Below are 7,299 nucleotides of genomic sequence, written 5' to 3'. Positions count from 1 at the left end.
GGCTTCTCAGCCACCCCAGGCCCCAACAGAAGCCTCTCCCGCACGCTCTGCAGGCTTCCGACCCACCCCAGGCCGCAGCAGAAGCCTCTCCCGCACGCTCTGCAGGCTTCCGTCCCACCCCAGGCCGCAGCAGAAGCCTCCCCCGCACGCTCTGCAGGCTTCTCAGCCACCCCAGGCCGCACCAGAAGCCTCCCCCGCACGCTCTGCAGGCTTCTCAGCCACCCCAGGCCGCAGCAGAAGCCTCCCCCGCACGCTCTGCAGGCTTCTCAGCCACCCCAGGCCGCAGCAGAAGCCTCCCCCGCACGCTCTGCAGGCTTCTCAGCCACCCCAGGCCCCAACAGAAGCCTCTCCCGCACGCTCTGCAGGCCTCCGACCCACCCCAGGCCGCACCAGAAGCCTCCCCCGCACGCTCTGTAAGCTTCTGACCCACCCCAGGCCCCAACAGAAGCCTCCCCCGCACGCTCTGCAGGCTTCTCAGCCACCCCAGGCCGCAGCAGAAGCCTCTCCCGCACGCTCTGCAGGCTTCTCAGCCACCCCAGGCCGCAGCAGAAGCCTCTCCCGCACGCTCTGCAGGCTTCTCAGCCACCCCAGGCCGCAGCAGAAGCCTCTCCCGCACGCTCTGCAGGCTTCTCAGCCACCCCAGGCCGCACCAGAAGCCTCTCCCGCACGCTCTGCAGGCTTCCGACCCACCCCAGGCCGCACCAGAAGCCTCCCCCGCACGCTCTGCAGGCTTCTCCGCCACCACAGGCCGCACCAGAGGATCTTTTGCACCTCTCTGGACGCCACCCAGAGACTCCAGGCCGCACCAGAGGCCCCCCCCCCAACCATTTACAGGCTGCAGTGCCAGCCTAGGCCCCGCTGGCAGCCTCCCTTGTCTGCTTTGGAAGGCCTCCCATCCACTCCAGACCTGCCTGGAGGCCTCCCTCGACTGCTCCCGGGGCCCTCGAAGCCACCCTAGGCCTTTCTGGAGGACCTGCTCGACCGCTCGGGCGGCTTCTGACGCACCCTCGGCCATCCGGCGCCCAGCAGCTCCCAGGGCCAGGCACCGGCCTCCCCCTCCGGCCGCCCCTGGGGCCGGGGGTGGCTCGGACTCGGCGCCCCCAACGTGTCGTCCCGTCCCCCCCCGCCCCGCACCGCCGAACATTCGCTGCAGCCGAGGGCTTGCCGCTCGACGCCTACCCCACCCGCCCAGCCCCCCGCTGCGGCCCGGCGCTGCCCCGGCCGCTGCGCCCCGCCTCTCCTCGCTCCCCCCACCCGGCAACCGGCCGCCGGGCACGGCAAGTCCCAGGGCAGGGAACAGGTGCTGCCGGGACCCCGTGCTGGCTGCCGGCTTCCCGGGGCTGCCCCGGGCACGGACAGGTCGCCCCCCCCGCCCCGGCGAATGTTCACCGAACCGGCTGCCGGCTGCCTTCGAGCACCCCCCGCCCCCCGCCACTATCGTCCCCCCCGCCCCCCCCTCCGCCTCCGCTGCCGCTTCTCCCCGCACCGCCTCCACTGCCTCCCCCCGCCGCCAGCGAACGAGTCGCCGGATCCGTAGGGTGCCGGGAGCCCGAACGGCGAGCGGCTCCGGCTGCTGCCGGGACCGCGGGGCTTCGAGCCGGTCCGGCCGCGGCCGGGATCCGGGGCCGGACGATGGCTTCCCGGGCCGGTCCCGGTCGCCTCCCGGGTGACGTTCACCGAAGCGGCTGACGGCTGTCTTCGAGCCCCCCCCCCCCCTCCGCCTCCGCGGCCGCTTCTGCCCGCACCCCCTCCACTGCCTCCCCCCGCCGCCCGCGAACGAGTCGCCGGATCTGTAGGGTGCCGGGAGCACGAACGGCGAGCGGCTCCGGCTGCTGCCGGGACCGCGGGGATTCGAGCCGGTCCGGCCGCGGCCGGGACCCCCGTGCCGGAAGCCGGCATCCCGGGACGGCCCCGGGACGGCCCCGGTCGCCGGCCGGGTGACGTTCAGCGAAGCGGCTGACGGCTGTCTTCGAGCCCCCCCCCCCTCCGCCTCCGCTGCCGCTTCTGCCCGCACCCCCTCCACTGCCTCCCCCCGCCGCCGGCGAACGAGTCGGCGGATCCGTAGGGTGCCGGGAGCCCGAACGGCGAGCGGCTCCGGCTGCTGCCGGGACCGCGGGGATTCGAGCCGCTCCGGCCGCGGCCGGGACCCCGTGCCGGAAGCCGGCATCCCGGGACGGCCCCGGGACGGCCCCGGTCGCCGGCCGGGTGACGTTCAGCGAAGCGGCTGCCGCCAGTCTTTGGGCCTCCCCCGTGCCGGGGCCGCGGGGATTCGAGCCGGTCCGGCCGCGGCCGGGATCCCGGGCCGGACGATGGCTTCCCGGGCCGGTCCCGGTCGCCTCCCGGGTGACGTTCACCGAAGCGGCTGCCGGCTGTCTTCGAGCCCCCCCCCCCCCTCCGCCTCCGCTGCCGCTTCTGCCCGCACCCCCTCCACTGCCTCCCCCCGCCGCCGGCGAACGAGTCGCCGGATCTGTAGGGTGCCGGGAGCCCGAACGGCGAGCGGCTCCGGCTGCTGCCGGGACCGCGGGGATTCGAGCCGGTCCGGCCGCGGCCGGGACCCCGTGCCGGAAGCCGGCATCCCCGGACAGCCCCGGGACGGCCCCGGTCGCCGGCCGGGTGACGTTCACCGAAGCGGCTGCCGGCTGTCTTCGAGCCCCCCCCCCCTCCGCCTCCGCTGCCGCTTCTGCCCGCACCCCCTCCACTGCCTCCCCCCGCCGCCCGCGAACGAGTCGCCGGATCTGTAGGGTGCCGGGAGCCCGAACGGCGAGCGGCTCCGGCTGCTGCCGGGACCGCGGGGATTCGAGCCGGTCCGGCCGCGGCCGGGACCCCGTGCCGGAAGCCGGCATCCCGGGACGGCCCCGGGACGGCCCCGGTCGCCGGCCGGGTGACGTTCAGCGAAGCGGCTGCCGCCAGTCTTTGGGCCTCCCCCGTGCCGGGGCCGCGGGGCTTCGAGCCGGTCCGGCCGCGGCCGGGATCCGGGGCCGGACGATGGCTTCCCGGGCCGGTCCCGGTCGCCTCCCGGGTGACGTTCACCGAAGCGGCTGACGGCTGTCTTCGAGCCCCCCCCCCCCCTCCGCCTCCGCTGCCGCTTCTGCCCGCACCCCCTCCACTGCCTCCCCCCGCCGCCCGCGAACGAGTCGCCGGATCTGTAGGGTGCCGGGAGCCCGAACGGCGAGCGGCTCCGGCTGCTGCCGGGACCGCGGGGATTCGAGCCGCTCCGGCCGCGGCCGGGACCCCGTGCCGGAAGCCGGCATCCCGGGACGGCCCCGGGACGGCCCCGGTCGCCGGCCGGGTGACGTTCAGCGAAGCGGCTGCCGCCAGTCTTTGGGCCTCCCCCGTGCCGGGGCCGCGGGGATTCGAGCCGGTCCGGCCGCGGCCGGGATCCCGGGCCGGACGATGGCTTCCCGGGCCGGTCCCGGTCGCCTCCCGGGTGACGTTCACCGAAGCGGCTGACGGCTGTCTTCGAGCCCCCCCCCCCCCTCCGCCTCCGCTGCCGCTTCTGCCCGCACCCCCTCCACTGCCTCCCCCCGCCGCCCGCGAACGAGTCGCCGGATCTGTAGGGTGCCGGGAGCCCGAACGGCGAGCGGCTCCGGCTGCTGCCGGGACCGCGGGGATTCGAGCCGGTCCGGCCGCGGCCGGGACCCCGTGCCGGAAGCCGGCATCCCCGGACAGCCCCGGGACGGCCCCGGTCGCCGGCCGGGTGACGTTCACCGAAGCGGCTGCCGGCTGTCTTCGAGCCCCCCCCCCCCTCCGCCTCCGCTGCCGCTTCTGCCCGCACCCCCTCCACTGCCTCCCCCCGCCGCCGGCGAACGAGTCGGCGGATCCGTAGGGTGCCGGGAGCCCGAACGGCGAGCGGCTCCGGCTGCTGCCGGGACCGCGGGGCTTCGAGCCGCTCCGGCCGCGGCCGGGACCCCGTGCCGGAAGCCGGCATCCCGGGACGGCCCCGGGACGGCCCCGGTCGCCGGCCGGGTGACGTTCACCGAAGCGGCTGCCGGCTGTCTTCGAGCCCCCCCCCCCTCCGCCTCCGCTGCCGCTTCTCCCCGCACCCCCTCCACTGCCTCCCCCCGCCGCCGGCGAACGAGTAGGCGGATCCATACCGTCCCGAGAGCCCGAGGCGGCGGCACCCAGTGCGGGTCCGGCCGAGGCCGGGACCCCGTGCCTGTCGCAGGCTTCCCGGGACGGCCCCGGAACGGCCGCGGTCGCCGGCCGGGTGACGTTCTCCGAAGCGGCTGCCGGCTGTCTTCGAGCCCCCCCCCCCCCTCCGCCTCCGCTGCCGCTTCTGCCCGCACCTCCTTCACTGCCTCCCCCCGCCGCCGGCGAACGAGTCGGCGGATCCGTAGGGTGCCGGGAGCCCGAACGGCGAGCGGCTCCGGCTGCTGCCGGGACCGCGGGGATTCGAGCCGCTCCGGCCGCGGCCGGGACCCCGTGCCGGATGCCGGCATCCCGGGACGGCCCCGGGACGGCCCCGGTCGCCGGCCGGGTGACGTTCAGCGAAGCGGCTGCCGCCAGTCTTTGGGCCTCCCCCGTGCCGGGGCCGCGGGGCTTCGAGTCGGTCCGGCCGCGGCTGGGACCCCGTGCCTGTCGCAGGCTTCCCGGGACGGCCCCGGAACGGCCGCGGTCGCCGGCCGGGTGACGTTCACCGAGGCGACTGCCGGCTGTCTTCGAGCCCCCCCCCCCCCTGCCGGAGCCGCGGGGATACGAGCCGGTCCGGCCGCGGCCGGGACCCCGTGCCGGAAGCCGGCATCCCGGGACGGCCCCGGGACGGCCCCGATCGCCTCCTGGGTGACGTTCACCGAAGCGGCTGCCGGCTGTCTTCGAGCCCCCCCCCCTCCGCCTCCGCTGCCGCTTCTCCCCGCACCCCCTCCACTGCCTCCCCCCGCCGCCCGCGAACGAGTCGCCGGATCTGTAGGGGGCCGGGAGCCCGAGGCGGCGAGCGGCTCCGGCTGCTGCCGGGACCGCGAGGCTTCGAGCCGGTCCGGCCGCGGCCGGGATCTCGTGCCGAACGTCGTCTTCCCGGGACGGTCCCGGGAGGGCCCCAGTCTCCTCCCGGGTGACGTTCACCGAAGCGGCTGCCGGCTGTCTTCGAGCCCCCACCCCTGCCGTGGCCGCGGGGATTCGCCCCGGTCCGGCAGCTGACGGTTCCCTGTGTCGGACGCCGGCTTCCCGGGACTGCCCCGGGACAGCCCCGGTCGCCTCCCGGGTGACGTTCACCGAAGCTGCTGCCGCCTGTCTTTGTCCCCCCCCCCCGTGCTCTCCCTCAGGCGGGAGGTAGACGTGCTCTCCCTCGGCGAGTAGACGTGCTCTCTCTCGGCGAGTAGACGTGCTCTCCCTCGGCGAGTAGACGTGCTCTCCCTCGGCGAGTAGACGTGCTCTCCCTCGGCGAGTAGACGTGCTCTCCCTGGGCGAGTAGACGTGCTCTCCCTGGGCGAGTAGACGTGCTCTCCCTCGGCGAGTAGACGTGCTCTCCCTCGGCGAGTAGACGTGCTCTCCCTGGGCGAGTAGACGTGCTCTCCCTCGGCGAGTAGACGTGCTCTCCCTGGGCGAGTAGACGTGCTCTCCCTGGGCGAGTAGACGTGCTCTCCCTGGGCGAGTAGACGTGCTCTCCCTGGGCGAGTAGACGTGCTCTCCCTGGGCGAGTAGACGTGCTCTCCCTGGGCGAGTAGACGTGCTCTCCCTGGGCGAGTAGACGTGCTCTCCCTGGGCGAGTAGACGTGCTCTCCCTGGGCGAGTAGACGTGCTCTCCCTGGGCGAGTAGACGTGCTCTCCCTGGGCGAGTAGACGTGCTCTCCCTGGGCGAGTAGACGTGCTCTCCCTGGGCGAGTAGACGTGCTCTCCCTCGGCGAGTAGACGTGCTCTCCCTGGGCGAGTAGACGTGCTCTCCCTGGGCGAGTAGACGTGCTCTCCCTGGGCGAGTAGACGTGCTCTCCCTGGGCGAGTAGACGTGCTCTCCCTCGGCGAGTAGACGTGCTCTCCCTCGGCGAGTAGACGTGCTCTCCCTCGGCGAGTAGACGTGCTCTCCGCGGAGATCGCGCTTGTCGCCAAGGGGTCGCTGTTGCGCTCTGCCTCCGCCTACGTCATCGTACAAGCCGGCGTGATTTCTGCGACCTGCCGCTGGGCGGAGGTCGGCTGGTTGTGCGCTCGCGGAGCTGACGGCCCTCCAGTTCCGTATATGAGGGAACAAGCGACGCCGAGCACTCCCAGGGCAGCGCTGCCGAGCGGCTGCTCCAAGCCACCCGCCAGGCGGCTGGGCAGGGGTCCGTCTGGCTTCTCGGTGGCTTTCGCCCGGGTCAGAGAGGGGACCCGCGGGGCCGAACAAAGGCGCGGCGGTTTGGAGCGGCCGCTGGCGCACCCTCAGCGGTGTTGGATGGGTTTCGCTCGTCCGTGAGCCGGAGCCCAGCCCGGGCTCGGCAACGAAAGCGGGGAAAAGAAAAAAAGTTGACGAGTGGCTGGCGCCGGCCACTGCCGAAGTGTGGAACCCCCGAAGCGAAGTTTGCCCGGTGGGGCACGGGGGCAGAGAAAGCCGGGGAGACGTGGTGCCGGCGTCGGTCCCACCAAGAATGGAAAGCAAGCCCGTCCAGGCACGGCGAGAGAGAGCCCGGTAAGGGGCAGAGAGAGTTCCCAGCACTGGACCCTCTTCACGGGGGTTCCCCCCCATGGCCAAAGCCGCAGCCCGCGGGGGCACGGCATCTAAGGGAAAAGCCAGCGGCGGTGACTGGCCACTCGTATGCTATGGAGCCCGGCATGGGGGGAGGAGGGCAAGCCGGTGCCCCAGCACGGCTTCCTCCTGGCTCCAGAGGGGCGCCCCGTGATGGAGATGTAACTCGGTGCAGCTTGAGGGAAAATGCAAGCCCACATTTCGGGGAGGCAGAGGTGCCCTGTGAGCCGGTGCGGCCCGGTGCAGCTTGCCCCCCCCCCCATCTCTGGAGGGCGCCCCGTTTGCTCCTCCGGCGTGTTGCCCGCACGCCGAGCCCCGTGCCTGCTGGCTGCTGCCGAGGGCGGTGGCGGGTGCGCGTGGCTGTGTCTGTCCCAGAAGAGCGAGGCCGTGGGGCCTCCGCTGGCTTCCTTTCCTTCTGTCCTTGTTGATCGATGAGGCCTTTCGGGTCGCGTCGGAAAGGGCCCCCGGCCGGCAGGGCAAGGGCGGTCTTCCTTTCCACTTCGCTTCCCGTCGCGTGTGAGGTGTCGTCCTCGTTCCCCCAGCCCCGAGCGGCTCGAGCGGGGGGGAGCCGTGGCGTTAGCGGCCCGGCGCGTGCCTTGCCGCATCCTCCCCTTTCCACCTCCCCCCCGGCGCTGGGGCAGGGTTCG

Source organism: Melanerpes formicivorus, unplaced genomic scaffold (genome assembly GCF_026170545.1).
Source record: "Melanerpes formicivorus ecotype bairdi unplaced genomic scaffold, bMelFor1.0.p_v2 SCAF_352, whole genome shotgun sequence".
In the NCBI taxonomy this organism is placed as follows: Eukaryota; Metazoa; Chordata; class Aves; order Piciformes; family Picidae; genus Melanerpes; species Melanerpes formicivorus.
Note: the sequence above shows the minus strand (reverse complement) of the source record.